Raw genomic sequence first — 16,588 nt, forward strand, 5'->3', positions numbered from 1 at the left:
AGAAGTATATGAGAGGAGGAGCTGTTACTTTTCAAAGGTGTGTGCAACAAACGTGTAATTGTAAATGTTAGAGCGATATGAGGCATTATATATGTTGAAAAATATCGAGACACGGTATGGTAAAGTCTTGTATTGCAGACATAATTTCTGCGGTGTTAAGGCCATGTGTTTACGGGACAAGTGCTAAATAAATTTGAAAGTGCGTCTGAGTAAACTGCTAGTCAGTGTACACATATTGGTAATATGTTCATATGCAGATAAAATGTACATATGACCTTGATTAATTTCCTCCAATTTATGCATATTGTCAAACTATTGCGTGTATTTAAGTATTTCTTCATGAGACAGTTTCCTATACAATGTCATTATAACGTATCTAATTCGACGATATGAATGAGTGCAATAGGAAACGTCAAAAAAATTATTAGCTGTCACTTCTCTTATTACTCCAAAATCCGAGCTATAGCCTTGTATTTTTTTATTTTTGTGGATAGTGTCTTGTTTTACTTTTCTGATGAGATGACGAAAAAATGTTGTAGATATTTTACCTGTTTATAAAGAGCAGAAGGGAGAAAGAAGAAAAACTGAAAATGGTAATCGATACGCAGGTGGTGCGAAACGCTTACCGTATTTACTGTAACAGTTTCATAGTTCCAAGTGCGTTTTTTTTTTCGTGACACGTCAGAGACATCTGCAGTGTCATTGTAAAGCAATTAATTAGAGTTTTGATTATATGACTCTGCGTTTTGATAAGTTTGTGAAATGCTTTTACATTGTAATTTCATCTTTGTGCGTACCAGCATAATGGCAGCCTATTATTCTACGCGGTAAATGGCAGGGTTCCATTTGGACAACTATTTCAGCGACTAGCAGTCTGTGGTTCCAATGCTCCAACAACGGCGGATCGTGGCACACCTCGCACCATTCGTACTGCTGTTGTGGAGGAGTGAGTCTTGCAAGCGTATTACAAGATTTTCTATTTCACAGTAAAAGAATGTGTTCTCATTTGTTCACTCATTTCTCTATTGCATTCTGTACTTTGTTCGTCACGGGGTCGTTTAGTGGCAGATGCTGCAAGAGAGGTGGTGTGCATCACTGAGAGCTGTGCTATCGAAATTCAGGGAAGAGTCGGGCAACGTATTACTTACTCCACAAGTATCTCGGTGAATGATCACAACGAGAAAATCCGAGAAATTACAGCTAATAAGGAGGCGTATCGTAGTTTTATATCTACGACGTGGTCTAAGCTTTTCATCTGCAAACAACGAAACGTTAATAGTTTTTCTGTTAATTTCACACCGAAAACTGCTGTAGTATATCTTGTTATTTAGCGTGTTATTGACGGTTGTTTTGTGCTGTGGTCCTGCTTCCCTTGTTTACGATACGTTAAACATTTATTTCTTTTGCTATTGTGTTTTTTTTTTTTTTTTTTGCTGTTACACACACATTTGACGTATTTCATCACAAAATCATAACAAATGGCGAAAAAAACCTGTGTTTTGCCGAACTGTCTAAAATGGACGAAAAACAGATTTTCTCGGTGGAATCATTTACCGAGATGTTTGTGGGAGTAAGTGACATGTTTGCGTATGACATGTATTGTAGATATATAACTCTGTCCGAACAGGCCTCGCAAGACTTAACCGTACCGACCGACCGTCGTGTCATCATCAGTCGATAGGCGAGACATGATGCAGATATGGCGGGGCATGTGGTCAGCACACCGCTCTCCCGCCCGTTATCAGTTTTCGTCTCTGGAGCAGGAACTCTTAAATCAAGTAGCTCCTCAACACGCCCACAAAGTCTGAGTGCACACCGCTTTACAATAGAACTCGGGAGACCCGAAAGGTCACCCATCCAAGTGGTAGCCTAGTCCGACAGCGCTTAACTTCGGTGATCTGAGGGGAACGGGTGTTACACTGCGGCAAGGCCGTCGGCAGTAGATATAAAACTACCAACATACAAAGCTGATAGCGCCATGTGAGGTATATGGACAAATGTATAATCATCTTATTTTTAAATTAGTATCCTACACCAAAAGTATTTGAGGATATCTCAAGTGTACAATGCCCCAAATCTGTGACATGTGTCTTTAACTGTAAATATTAACTAATGTAATATCTGACATCCAATTGTGGCTTCTTTGTACATGTAAATAGCTTTAAGCAAAAAATTCATACAATCTGCACAAAATGTTAACATGTACTACCGATAATTTTCAGAAAAAATAAAAACCTACTGGTGATAACTGAGTAAAATAAAACTAATCAAACAGTGTCTTGTATAAAGCGTCATTTCTCTCCAATTTTTCTTAACAAACACGGACAGAAAGAATAGCTACAACATCCTAAAGATGATTATGAATTTTAGAGTTCAACGTGCCGTCCACAACGAAGTCATTAGAGATGGGGCACAAGCTCAGACTGAGGAACATGGGGAAGGAAATAGGCCGTGCTAGTTTCAGTGGAAACATATTGGCATTCGCCTTTAGCGATTTGGGTAAAACAGGTCTGGATGCTCGGACGGGGTTTTGAACTTTCATCCTCCCGAATGTAAGTCCATTGTGCTAAATGCTGCGCTTCGGCTTTCCTGAACGTTGAGCGTATTGTAGCATTGGAAAGTTACCTGATAAGAATTTCGTTAAACCATGGTACGAAATTCAGTCATGAGAAAACAGATTAAATTTTGTGTATGCGGCCGTGATAGTGGTAACGGGTACGAGGCTGCACTGCTCTCTTAAAAAGCTTGTCCATGCAGAAGATATGCGAACATACGTCTTTTTGCAGCAGTTCCGTGGTTGGACATTTCTTCGATTTTTTGGATTATTATTACCTGTGTGACCACGTGAAACAACAACGTTGTAATTAATAATAATAATTTACATTGATGTTAGACGAAGTATAGGGTCAGCCAAGCAACAAGTGGCAATGAAGGTAAAGAGTACTAAGTTGTATCTGATTTTGCAAATCGCTCTCCTCTGAAACCACTTGCTCGCTGCAGCTCATTTGACAGAATTATAGAGCTAGGTATTCAGATGTAAAACTTCAGCACACTGTGACCTCTTCGTTCGGTATCCTGGACGTACACGGGAATCGAGATCGAGAAGGACGCACAAGTGCTGGCCATCCACAGTTGTTCGGTTTGGCGTCCACACCGCAGGCGGTGTGGACTTTGCGCCAGTTGGCAAGACCCTCTGGTGGCGCAAGTTAGGAGGAAAGTATGCGCGCTTTCCTCGTCCAGTTGTGTTGATGTTTCCGAAGTTTTCCGATAGCCGACATTACTTTTCCGTGCAGCTACTTGCTTGCTCTTGATTTCCTCTCAAAAATGTTCAAATGTGTGTGAAATCTTATGGGACTTAACTGCTAAGGTCACGAGTCCCTAAGCTTACACACTACTTAACGTAAATTATCCTAAGGACAAACACACACACACCCATGCCCGAGGGAGGACTCGAACCTCCGCCGGGACCAGCCGCACAGATTTCCTCACGGTTTGCTATTTGTGCCATGGTCTGTACATTGTTGACGATTCTTGGCTTTCAGGTTCAAGATTACCCTCACTTTGTCCTTTCGAATTCGTGTAGTGTTCCCGCTGTCGACCACTCGACCTTTACGACCACTCGCCATTTCTGAGAAGCTGGTTAGTGTCTCTCTCACACGGGGTAGTGCACTAAACTTCGCTTTGGTTGTCCACGGCACGCACCGCACTTTCTGTTGCGTGCGCATGTTTCTAAATTTTCGGCGTAGCTCATTATAAACTAGCGAGATTACTCTATGAAACTGACCAAGTCATACCGTATGACGCCACAGCCGTCATGATTATGTCGAAGCAACCTGAGAAACAGTTCTACTGAAGGAGAGAAATGTAGTAACTATATACTGATACTACGCTACGCTATCTTGATTTAGTTTCTAGTTCACTGTTAATACTGATTAGTCACTGCTAATCCGAGATCAATTTAGCAGTTATTCTGTTCTGTTTACATACGTAATTTCCTTTTTCTCGCAAAAAATCTTTATCTTTGTCCTTTACAAGACAGGTTTAGGTTTCACTTACCATATCCAACTAAATAAATGACGAGACAACATACCGACACAAAATGGGCAAAACATTGACATGTAGCGTAACGTTTCTCTACTTATACCTGAGAAAAAAGACAGTTCTGCAGACTTTATCACGCAAAAAACCAACCGTCGCTCAGTTTGTTCCTCATTCTAAATATTAAAGAAAACTACCTATAGCTTGAACGTTAATATGAATCAGTGAAGTGGTAGAATGATTTTTGCAGATTGTAGACCTGCATTTTCGTGAACGAAGGAGTTGTATCAGTAACTCTACCTGCAGTAAATTTTATTTCAGTTTTTATTATTTTGTTGTGTTACCGTATATAAATATTTTTAAAAATTGTCACAAACTGGCAAATGAAATTCGCACACCAAAGAAAGTTTTGCATCACCTCGGTTCCGAGAGCCCCGGAACCTGTACAGAAAATTGGAATAGTGATCAACATAAACATTATTTTCGCCATTTTTATTACTCATGAAAACCACCACAGCGAGACCTTCAGAGATGGTGGTCCAGACTGCTGTACATACCGGTACCTCTAATACCCAGTCGCACGTCCTCTTGCATTGATGCATGCCTGTATTCGTCGTGGCGTACTGTCCACAAGTTCATCAAGGCACTGTTGGTCCAGATTGTTGGTCTCTTCAACGGCGATTCGGCGTAGATCCCTCAGAGGGGTAGGTGGGTCGCGTCGTCCATAAGCAGGCCTTTTCAATCTATCCCAGGCATGTTCTATAGGGTTCATGTCTGGAGAACATGCTGGCTACTCTAGTCGAGCGATGTCGTTATCCTGAAGGAAGTCATTCACAAGACGTGCACGATAGGGGCGTGAATTGTCATCCATGACGACGAATGCCTCGCCAATATGCTGCCTATATGGTTGCACTATCGGTCGGAAGACGGCATTCACATATCGTACAGCCATTACGGCGTCTTCCATGAGCACCAGCGGCGTACGTCGACCCCTCAAAATGTCACCCCAAAACAGCAGGGAACCTCCACCTTTATGCACTCGCTGGACGGTGTGTCTAAGGCATTCAGCCTGACCGGGTTGCCTCCAAATACATCTCCGACGATTGTCTGGTTGAAGGCATATGCGACACTCATCGGTGAAGAGAACATGATGCCAATCCTCAGCTGTTTATTTGGTATGTTGTTAAGCCCATCTGTACCGCGCTGCATGGTGTCGTGGTTGCAATGATGGACCTTGCCATGGGTGTCGGGAGTGAAGTTGCGCATCATGCAGCCTATTGCGCACAGTTGACTCTTAACGCGACGTCCTGTGGCTGCACGAGAAGCAATATTCAAAAAGGTGGCGTTGCTGTCAGGGTTCCTCCGAGCCATAATCCATAGGTAGCGATCATTCACTGCAGTAGCAGCTCATAGGCGGCCTGAGCGAGGCATGTCATCGACAGTTCCTATCTCTCTGTACCTCCTCCATGTCCGAACATCGCTTTGGTTCAGTCCGAGATGCCTGGACACTTCCCTTGTTGAGATCCCTTCCTGGCACAACGTAACAATTCGGACGCGATCAAACCGCGGTATTGACCTTCTAGGCATGGTTGAACTACAGACAATACGAGCCGTGTATCTTCTTCCTCATGGAATGACAGGAACTGAACGGCTGTAGACCCCTCTCCGTCTTATAGGAGCTTCTTATGCATGGTTGTTTTCATCTATGGGCGGGTTTAGTGACATCTCTGAACAGTCAAAGACACTGTGTCTGTGATACAATATCCATAGTCACCGTCTATCTTCAGGTATTCTGGGAACCGGGGTGATACAAAACTTTTTTTGATGTCTGTACATTGTCTGGTTGGTTTTCTGTTGTAAGTGATGGGGGAAAACTGGAATAGTTTCTTCAGCTCCTTGTCATAGCATATAACTGCAGTCTTTGGAAAAATGATCTCTACAAATGAAGATGTAGTTTGATTTAGCGTTAACCGTGCAATCGGTTTTTATTATTACACTCCTGGAAATTGAAATAAGAACACCGTGAATTCATTGTCCCAGGAAGGGGAAACTTTATTGACACATTCCTGGGGTCAGATACATCACATGATCACACTGACAGAACCACAGGCACATAGACACAGGCAACAGAGCATGCACAATGTCGGCACTAGTACAGTGTATATCCACCTTTCGCAGCAATGCAGGCTGCTATTCTCCCATGGAGACGATCGTAGAGATGCTGGATGTAGTCCTGTGGAACGGCTTGCCATGCCATTTCCACCTGGCGCCTCAGTTGGACCAGCGTTCGTGCTGGACGTGCAGACCGCGTGAGACGACGCTTCATCCAGTCCCAAACATGCTCAATGGGGGACAGATCCGGAGATCTTGCTGGCCAGGGTAATTGACTTACACCTTCTAGAGCACGTTGGGTGGCACGGGATACATGCGGACGTGCATTGTCCTGTTGGAACAGCAAGTTCCCTTGCCGGTCTAGGAATGGTAGAACGATGGGTTCGATGACGGTTTGGATGTACCGTGCACTATACAGTGTCCCCTCGACGATCACCAGTGGTGTACGGCCAGTGTAGGAGATCGCTCCCCACACCATGATGCCGGGTGTTGGCACTGTGTGCCTCGGTCGTATGCAGTCCTGATTGTGGCGCTCACCTGCACGGCGCCAAACACGCATACGACCATCATTGGCACCAAGGCAGAAGCGACTCTCATCGCTGAAGACGACACGTCTCCATTCGTCCCTCCATTCACGTCTGTCGCGACACCACTGGAGGCGGGCTGCACGATGTTGGGGCGTGAGCGGAAGACGGCCTAACGGTGTGCGGGACCGTAGCCCAGCTTCATGGAGACGGTTGCGAATGGTCCTCGCCGATACCCCAGGAGCAACAGTGTCCCTAATTTGCTGGGAAGTGGCGGTGCGGTCCCCTACGGCACTGCGTAGGATCCTACGGTCTTGGCGTGCATCCGTGCGTCGCTGCGGTCCGGTCCCAGGTCGACGGGCACGTGCACCTTCCGCTGACCACTGGCGACAACATCGATATACTGTGGAGACCTCACGCCCCACGTGTTGAGCAATTCGGCGGTACGTCCACCCGGCCTCCCGCATGCCCACTATACGCCCTCGCTCAAAGTCCGTCAACTGCACATACGGTTCACGTCCACGCTGTCGCGGCATGCTACCAGTGTTAAAGACTGCGATGGAGCTCCGTATGCCACGGCAAACTGGCTGACACTGACGGCGGCGGTGCACAAATGCTGCGCAGCTAGCGCCGTTCGACGGCCAACACCGCGGTTCCTGGTGTGTCCGCTGTGCCGTGCGTGTGACCATTGCTTGTACAGCCCTCTCGCAGTGTCCGGAGCAAGTATGGTGGGTCTGACACACCGGTGTCAATCAATGTGTTCTTTTTTCCATTTCCAGGAGTGTATTATTATTATTATTATTTCTAAATTTTGTTTGCGAGTGAGGAAATTGGTAAATATTTGGCTTTTGTAGTTGCTTTACTTGTTTTTCTCGAATTCATTTTTTATTTTTCTACTTATATGTCATAAGTAATTTTTAAGGCTGGATAGCAGTAAACTGTCTGCGTTCTACTGATTTTTGTTTCTTTCTAAATACTCGTAGTATCTGGTTAATTGGGCCATCTTCAGGAAACAATTACCTAGAGTCCGTTAGGTAACTAAACATTATACGCAAAGATACAATCCACTTGCACAGAATCTGTGTACCAGACATCTTTTTTTAACACTGTAAATTACACTTCACGCAATGAACAATATTAAACACAACAAATAATTAAAACACACGATACCGCATTATTCCAGGTTTTATGACTATCACGCTATAATTTATGACGTCGTGACATTGGTTAAGTACTAAGTGAGCAGTAGTCACTTATGTTGTGCAACAAACATGTTTTACACTGTAAATTGTAATATTGAACACGATATAGTATTAAAATACACTCTATTACAGTATTACAGGCTATATTGTTATAATGTTGAGGTTTGTGAGCTAAGCAAGGTAAGGAATATAAAATTCTATTGTATTTTAATTCTGTGTAGCAGTATGTGTCATTGTGATGGTCTGCGGGCATATGGCTGATTGATTGCATCGTGGGAAGCTTGAAAGTTGGGTATGCTCATTTGTAATTGATCATTTAGAACCATCTGGGGATTTTAAGCTAAATGTTTGTGCTTCCAATAGGCTTAGTTTCCTTCCTTTGTCGACTATACGTTACTGGCTGGCTCTGAGCACTATGGGACTTAACATCTATGGTCATCAGTCCCCTAGAATTTAGAACTACTTAAACCTAACTAACCTAAGGACATCACACAACACCCAGTTGATTATACGTTAGCAGCTTTGAAATTTAACGCCGCTTTCAGTCGGTTATCAGTTACTGCATCTGGATTCAACACAATTATCTATCATTTTCGTTCGAAATATCAGAGCAAGAGTCACTGTATAATCACACACTCTGAATGCCAAACACCAATATATGCCCCCCCCCCCCCCCCCCCAGTTACTCGGTTTTCCATCCGAAGACGGCCTTGAGTCGTCGCTCCAACATTGAAGTAAGCTCGCTTGGGCTGGTTACAAGCTGCTCAGATGGCAGCGCCTGCACTCAGCTGTATAGGCAACCCAAGGCGCTCTTTCGTCTGGTCTTGCTTCCCGATAGCAACAGGTCTGTGTGGATGAGGCAAATGCAATCCCTCCGTCACTTTAAGCGCATCCTCAGTCGCAAGTCTTTTACCCAGATTCACAACTTAGGATGTTAAAATGTTATAAATCACTTTAACTCCTGTGGTACGTCAGAGATCTGAGGTAAGCTTGCACTCGGCCTGAATTTTTTTTTTTTTTTTTTTTTTTTTTTTTTTTTTTTAACGGACGTCGCAATTTACATTCCGCTGACTAAGAAGGTAGAGACCTATTATCACATTTTAATATAACATAGCCAGTCATCTTCTTGATACGTTCTGCAAGTTAAAATTGTCTATTGTAATTACTGAAACGGATTTCGTTGAATTTTCTGTGTAAAATTTAGGTAACATTAGAAAATTAAACGAAGTCCTGTCACAAATTTACGCGACATATTTCACACGATTAAATGTTAGTCATATAGTTCATTTATCAAATGTAAGATAGTTCAACAAAAAGTTAAGTTAACATGCTGCGCTTCTCAATGTCGCAAACCCTATGAGGCTCTTCGTAGACAAGTTGTTGTCTGTAGGAAGATTTCAACACCTCAAAACCATAGCGAAAGCAGAAAAGATCTGTAAAGGATCAATGATTGAAGGATAGACTTAGAGTTGATCCTGAATGTAAGCAGGTGTAAAATTTTGCGTGTAAATAGACGAAGAAATTCATTACAGTTCGAATATGCTAGCGTAAAAATATCACTGGATACAGTAACAACCTAATGTACTTAGGAGTGACCTAAAGTGGAATGACCTCATAAAACAAACTGTAAGAGAAGCAGATGCCAGGCTGAGATTCTTAGGAGCAATCTTAAGGAAAGTAACTCATCCAAGAATGAAGTTGCTCTAAAATCATCTATTCGACCGGTTCTTGAATGTTATTCGTTCATCTTGGGCTCTTATCAAGTAGGGTTAACTCAAATGGTAGTCGCTACAACAGAAATGATGTGTATCATTGAAACGGGTACTGTTGAAATTTCGTAGGCGTACGTTAGAAGAAGAGCTGGGCAAAATCTTACTTTGTGCCACACATTTCTCGTGCAATGACTACAACGAGAAAAAAGAGAAATTAGAATTCACACAGAAATTTATCGACAATCGTTCATCCCACGCACCAATCGCGAATGGAACAGAAAAGGTGAGAAAGATAATAGTACCAAAGGTACCCTCTACCACACTGGAAGAGTATAGGTATAGATGTAGTTGTAAATGTAACAAGCGTTGCATTTTGTACTTATAAAAACAGGGTGTAACACGTACAAATGAAGATAATTCTGTTGGTGAGTGAGGAAAGCGTTCCGCATAACATTAAATCAGTCATTTTTCAGACTAATAATTATAGCTATTACAAATCGCACGTTTTTAGGTTGGGTAGTGCCTCCAAGAGCAAGCCATTAAGGCTTATTTTCCCTTGGACAGCAGGTCAGTTGTTGAACTGTGGACACTTGAGAGCAAAACGTAAGCCATACTAACAGGCGTAGTCCACCTAGTGGTGCACTTACGACCGTGCAGAAAACATCAGATCGTAAATTTTGTGACACAGAAAAAAAAAAAAATACCAACACACTGATGTGATTACATATTAAGATAACATATATAAAGTATCTACATTTATACTCATTACACCCACTATATTGAGATGATAGATTATCTGATTTTATACTGTACATTATCTACGTCGCATTTGATAGCCAATCAAAAATCAGACCATGAATCGAATATTCTGATTGACAGAGTATTCACCAACGTCCTTGATGTCCCATTATGGCAGCTTTCGATAACATCAGAAGTGATCGTTCTTACTGGAAACAGGAATGAGACAGACATAAACTCATGATACAAGAGGAACAGGATGTACGTGTAATTGTGCAGGAAACCAGGAAGAAGAGCATTTCCACATCTTTAGTCCTGGAAAATGTCGAAAACGCATCTTTCTTCTATGGGCACTCCGACCCGAATAAGAGCGACTTAAAAAGTAATAATTATAATTAGGGCAAATATAGTAACACAGGAATGTTGCAACTCAACGTTTAACCGCAAAGTAAGTATTATTGTGGGTATCTGCAGATAATAACCATTCAGCTGAGTGGGACCTCTAACCACAGCAGAAGAACCTGACTGCAAGTCGGGGTACGTTGCCAACATGGCTAAAATTTTTACAAATGGGTATATTAAAATCACGTCAAATGTACTCACAAGGACACTGAACCGCATAAAGCGGAATGAGCCATCAGAAGCATCAGTGCAGAGTCCTCATTCCGAGATGTCAGGTAAGAGGGTGCAACCGTTAACTGTACGTTGACGCCGTGTCTGTGTCAGAGCATCAGTCACATTTAATTTTTCAGGTTTTATCCTGCTGTTTTCAGTTTTGCGATTTTTCCCCCATGCTCCTTTTTTTCATCGCCTATGTGCCAAATATATCCAAAGTCTGTGATTTCCCATCAATATAATAATAGCAGGTGCTTCGTACATGTGGTTTTTCTTGGCTACAGGTAAGCCTTAGCTGCCTGCAACTTCACACAGTCGCGTAGTTCATAATATACACTACTGGCCATTAAAACTGCTACACCACGAAGACCACGTGCTACAGACGCGAAATTTAACCGAAAGGAAGAAGATGGTGTGATATGCAAAGTAGGTAATACGGAACGCCGTGCTGGATCCCAACGACCTCGTATCACTAGCAGTCGAGATGACAGCCATCTTATCCGCATGGCTGTAACGGATCGTCTTGCAGCCACGTCTCTATCCCTGACTCACCAAATGGGGACGTTTCCAAGACAACAACCATCTGCACGAACAGTTCGACGACGTTTACAGCATCATGGACTATCAGCTCGGAGACCATGGCTGCGGTTACCTTTGACGCTGCATCACAGACAGGAGCGCCTGCGATGGTGTACTCAACGACCAACCTGGATGCATGAATGGCAAAACGTCATTTTTTCGGATGAATCCAGGTTCTGTTTACAGCTTCATGATGGTCGCATCCGTGTTTGGCGACATCGCGGTGAACGCACATTGGAAGCGTGTATTCGTCATCGCCATACTGGCGTATCACCCAGCGTGATGCTATGTGGTGCCATTGGTTACACGTCTCGGTCACCTCTTGTTCGCATTGACGGCACTTTGAACAGTGGACGTTACATTTCAGATGTGTTACGACCCGTGGCTCTACCCTTCATTCGATCCCTGCGAAACCCTACATTTCAGCAGAATAATGCATGACCGCCTGTTGCAGGTCCTGTACGGGCCTTTCTGGATACAGAAAATGTTCGACTGCTGCCCTGGCCAGTACATTCTCCAGATCTCTCACCAATTGAAAACGTCTGGTCAATGGAGGCCGAGCAACTGGCTCGTCACAATACGCCCGTCACGACTCTTGATAAACTGTGGTATCATGTTGAAGCTGCATGGGCAGCTGTACCTGTACACGCCATCCAAGCTCTGTTTGACTGAATGCCCAGGCGTATCAAGGCCGTTATTACGGCCAGAGGTGGTTGTTCTGGATCTGAGCACCCAAACTGCGTGAAAATGTAATCACGTGTCCGTTCTAGTATAATATATCTGTCCAATGAATACCCGTTTATCATCTGCATTTCTTCTTGGTGTAGCAATTTTAATGGCCAGTAGTGTATTAGCCTGGTGCGTACGTTTGTAGAGTTTTTGTTTTGGATATTGGTGTTCTGGTTGCTTGGAGATTTTTTATTGATTGTCATTTTTGTTTGTAGTTCACTGTTGCGATTTGAGTTTGCATATTGTCATTTGGAGATAGTGAATGGAGCTGTTAGCGTTAGAAAATGGAGTTCTAAGTGGAGAAATCGGAACATTTCCGGCATATTCTTCTGCTTGAGATCAAGACCTGCGCGCATCCGTAAAAGATAATGTTATGCATCCGGTGGAAAAGGGACGGTGTGGTGTACTACGAATTGCTTCTCCGAGGCGTAACCACAACTGCTGACATTTATTGTCAACAACTCAGACGTCTTGCAGACGCAGTCCAAGAACAGTGACCGGGAAGACTGAGTGAAATAATGCTACTCCACGAGAACTACCGCAGCATTCTGCTAGGCTGACGAAAAACACCACCCTTATTCACCTGATCTTGCGCCCTCAGATTTTCACCTTTTCCGCTAACCATCGAACATCCTTCAAGCAATTTCCCGGGTCAAAATGCGCTCCGAACATAGACCGAAGAGTTCTTCGCCTCAAAACCATGTGATTTCTACAGTCACAGAACTGAAAAGTTAGCCAAATGTAGGCAGTCTTTTTTAAAAAATGGAGAACTTATTACTGAATTCTGAAGTCTCTGTTATGTCTATCTGTTGTGTTTATTAAACTTATGGAAAAACGTTACGAACTTATGCACCAATACAATACATACTGAAGGAATATAGAGAGATAAAGGTAAAGCGAAAGCGAGAGTAAATATGACAAAACAGTATGTACTCAACAGTGGCATAAGTCTGAAATTGTAACAGCGAAAAATTGCGTCCTTGAAGCCATTGATGTTTCGTCTCCGGGTTAGCATAGGAAACCCAAGTCTCGTCACTGGACAATATTGCATTCAGTAGGCCTTGTCTTCCGTACCGTAACGCAAAAAGAAGTCCAGAGAGGCATCCATTCCTTGAGGTTTGCGGTTATCAGAAAGAAGTTCTGGAACCCAACGAGCAACTAGCTTATGTTATGCTAACTGTTTAGTCAGGGAATCTCGATGAATTAAATCAAGAAAAGAAAAGACTAGTGTACAAATTTCTGTACAATGAAGATTTCCTTAAAAGAAGTACCGGTGCCAATACGCAAAATGACAACAGGAGCTTCAACACCTGTTGAAATAGCAGCATATCTAGCTGCAGGCATATTAAACGTAGGTTATTCACCTATTCTAAAGACAATGAAAGCGTTAAGAATCGTCACAGAGTCTAACAGAAAAACCTTCGCGGAGTTATCTAACGGAAACACGTGGCCGCCACAGAACTAGGAATGTCTCAGTTTGTTAAAAGGGGCCGGTTTGAATAAATACAACACCAAATTCAGAACCAGGGCATGTTTGAGGAAGAGGAAGAATGCCTCTATCGCAGACTGAGCGCAAGTTTTGAAACAACGTCTGCTTTTTCTTACTGAAAACTTTAAATGCATTTTTTTCGAAGCATTTTTAGTGGGCGAAGCGTCTAGAATCTCGACAGATTAACAGAGTAATTCGAGTTTTAAAAAAAAACTGTATATAGTTTATTTTAGGGGCTCTTAATGAGGGCTTTTTTTATTCGAATTTTTTTTAAGGATTTGAACCTAGAAAAGCCTGCCAAGAAATTGAAATGTTTTTCAAGTAGCTGCAGTTTTTTCGAAGTATTTTGCAACATTCCGCCATTATGCCCCCCGCCCCCCAAAAAAATCCATTCTAGTTTAAGAATTTTCAGTTTTTATCGGTTTTAGAAATAGCCACGAATCCTTACAACGCATCGCGGAAACCAGGACAGGTTCTGCAGTCACCATTTTTAATTTGTTTGAGATGAAAAAATTCATACACAGACGTATAATAAAATGGTAAAAGCTGTATTTTAATAAAAACAGTCCTGGTAAGAAAAAATATTCTAAACTTCACCCACATTTCGTGCCACTCGACCAGAAGTTCCCTTTAAGGCACTGGTAGCGGACGCTGGCGGCGATTTCCGCTGGAGGCCGCAGCGGGCGAGCAGCGCCGCGGCAGCCACTTACCTGTCAAACTCGGTGAGTCGGATCAGTGTGGCTGCGGAGGAACGCGAAGTTGCGGGCGGACGCGTCTGCAGAGAGGATCGCGCAGGCACTGGCCACGGCTAGGGCCCTGCGCCGCGACCCCGGTCCCCGGTGCCAAACGGCGGGTATTTTGGGACCCTGCGGCTCCCACGCGCCGAGCTGCACTCGTGATCTGCACGCCACACCCCTGCCTCGTCGTGTGCTCCATAAACACAGTGTCCCATTGACAGCGGCCACCGAGCGGGAGTATCTACGGAGGGACCACTGCGTACTCCGCATATCGCCAGCATTAAACTGTGACTGTTGGGCCCGGTTCACACTGAGATGATACGACATGCGGTACTACACACGATACTAAACTACTGGCCATTAAAATTGCTACACCAAGAAGAAATGCAGATGATGAACGGGTATTCATTGGACAAATATATTATACTAGAACTGACATATGATTACATTTTCACGCAATTTGGGTGCATAGATCCTGAGAAATCAGCACCCAGAACAACCACCTCTGGCCGTAATAACGGCCTTGATACGCCTGGGCATTCAGTCAGACAGAGCTTGGATGGTGTGTACAGGTACAGCTGCCCTTGCAGCTTCAACACAATACCACAGTTCATCAAGAGTAGTGACTGGCGTATTGTGACGAGCCAGTTGCTCGGCCACAATTGACCAGACGTTTTCAATTGGTGAGAGATCTGGAGAATGTCCTGGCCAGGGCAGCAGTCGAACATTTTCTGTGTCCAGAAAGGCCGGTACAGGACCTGCAACATGCGGTCGTGCATTATCCTGCTGAAATGTAGGGTTTCGCAGGGATCGAATGAAGGGTAGAGCCACGGGTCGTAACACATCTGAAATGTAACGTCCACTGTTCAAAGTGCCGTCAATGTGAACAAGAGGTGACCGAGACGTGTAACCAATGGCATCCCATACCGTCACGCCGGGTGATACGCCAGAATGGCGATGACGAATACACGCTTCCAATGTGCGTTCACCGCGATGTCGCCAAACACGCATGCGACCATCATGATGTTGTAAACAGAACCTGGATTCATCCCAAAAAATTACGTTTTGCCATTCGTGCACCCAGGTTCGTCATTGAGTACACCATCGCAGGCGCTCCTGTCTGTGATGCAGCGTCAAGGGTAATCGCAGCCATGGTCTCCGAGCTGATAGCCCATGCTGCTGCAAACGTCGTCGAACTGTTCGTGTAGATGGTTGTTGTCTTGCAAACGTCCCCATCTGTTGACTCAGGGATTGAGACGTGGCTGCACGATCCGTTACAGCCTTGCTGGTAAGATGCCTGTCATCTCGACTGCTGGTGATACGAGGCCGTTGGGATCCAGCACGGCGTTCCGTATTACGCTCCTGAACCCACCGATTCCATATTCTGCTAACAGTCATTGGATCTCGACCAACGCGAGCAGCAATGTCGCGATACGATAAACCGCAATCGCGATAGGCTACAATCCGACCTTTATCAAAGTCGCAAACGTGATGGTACGCATTTCTCCTCCTTGCACGAGGCATCACAACAACGTTTCACCAGGCAATGCCGGTGAATTGCTGTTTGTGTATGAGAAATCGGTTGGAAACTTTTCTCATGTCAGCACGTTGTAGGTGTCGCCAGACGCGCCAACCTTGTGTGAATGCTCCGAAAAGCTAATCATTTGCATATCACAGCATCTTCTTCCTGTCGGTTAAATTTCGCGTCTGTAGCACGTCATCTTCGTGGTGTAGCAATTTTAATGGCCAGTAGTGTATATATAAACAACCCACATCGGCAGGGCGCGTAGGAACATAATGCAAGCATTTCAACTGGTTCCCACTGGGACGACAGCGATAAGAGAAATAACTCTGCGTGAAATAACCGCAGAAATCATTGTGGGATGAAATCCTTTGGGACAGTGCGGCGAAATTTGGCGTTAGTGGACTATGGTAGCAGAGTGCCGACGCGAGTGCCTCTGCTAAAAGCACGACATCGCCTGCAGCGCCTCTCCTGGTCTCTTGACTGTATCTGTTGGGCCCTAGGCGACAGGAAAGCCGTGGCATGATCAGATGAGTCCCCATTTCAACTGGTAAGAGCTGATAGTAGGGTTCCAGTGTGGCGCAGATGCCA

The 16,588-nt window shown here is 44.1% G+C and overlaps 1 protein-coding gene across 1 annotated transcript in view; it reads right to left on the reverse strand.

The window, feature by feature from the left end:
- LOC124804987 (solute carrier family 2, facilitated glucose transporter member 1-like) overlaps positions 1–14,525 on the reverse strand; it is a 558,685-nt gene extending 544,160 nt beyond the window's left edge. The window contains exon 1 of the mRNA XM_047265378.1: positions 14,449–14,525. The gene's annotated coding sequence lies outside the window, so the exon portion shown is untranslated. The remainder of the gene's footprint in view (positions 1–14,448) is intronic.
- Positions 14,526–16,588: the final 2,063 nt, after the last annotated feature.

Source organism: Schistocerca piceifrons, chromosome 7 (assembly GCF_021461385.2).
Source record: "Schistocerca piceifrons isolate TAMUIC-IGC-003096 chromosome 7, iqSchPice1.1, whole genome shotgun sequence".
NCBI lineage: Eukaryota > Metazoa > Arthropoda > Insecta > Orthoptera > Acrididae > Schistocerca > Schistocerca piceifrons.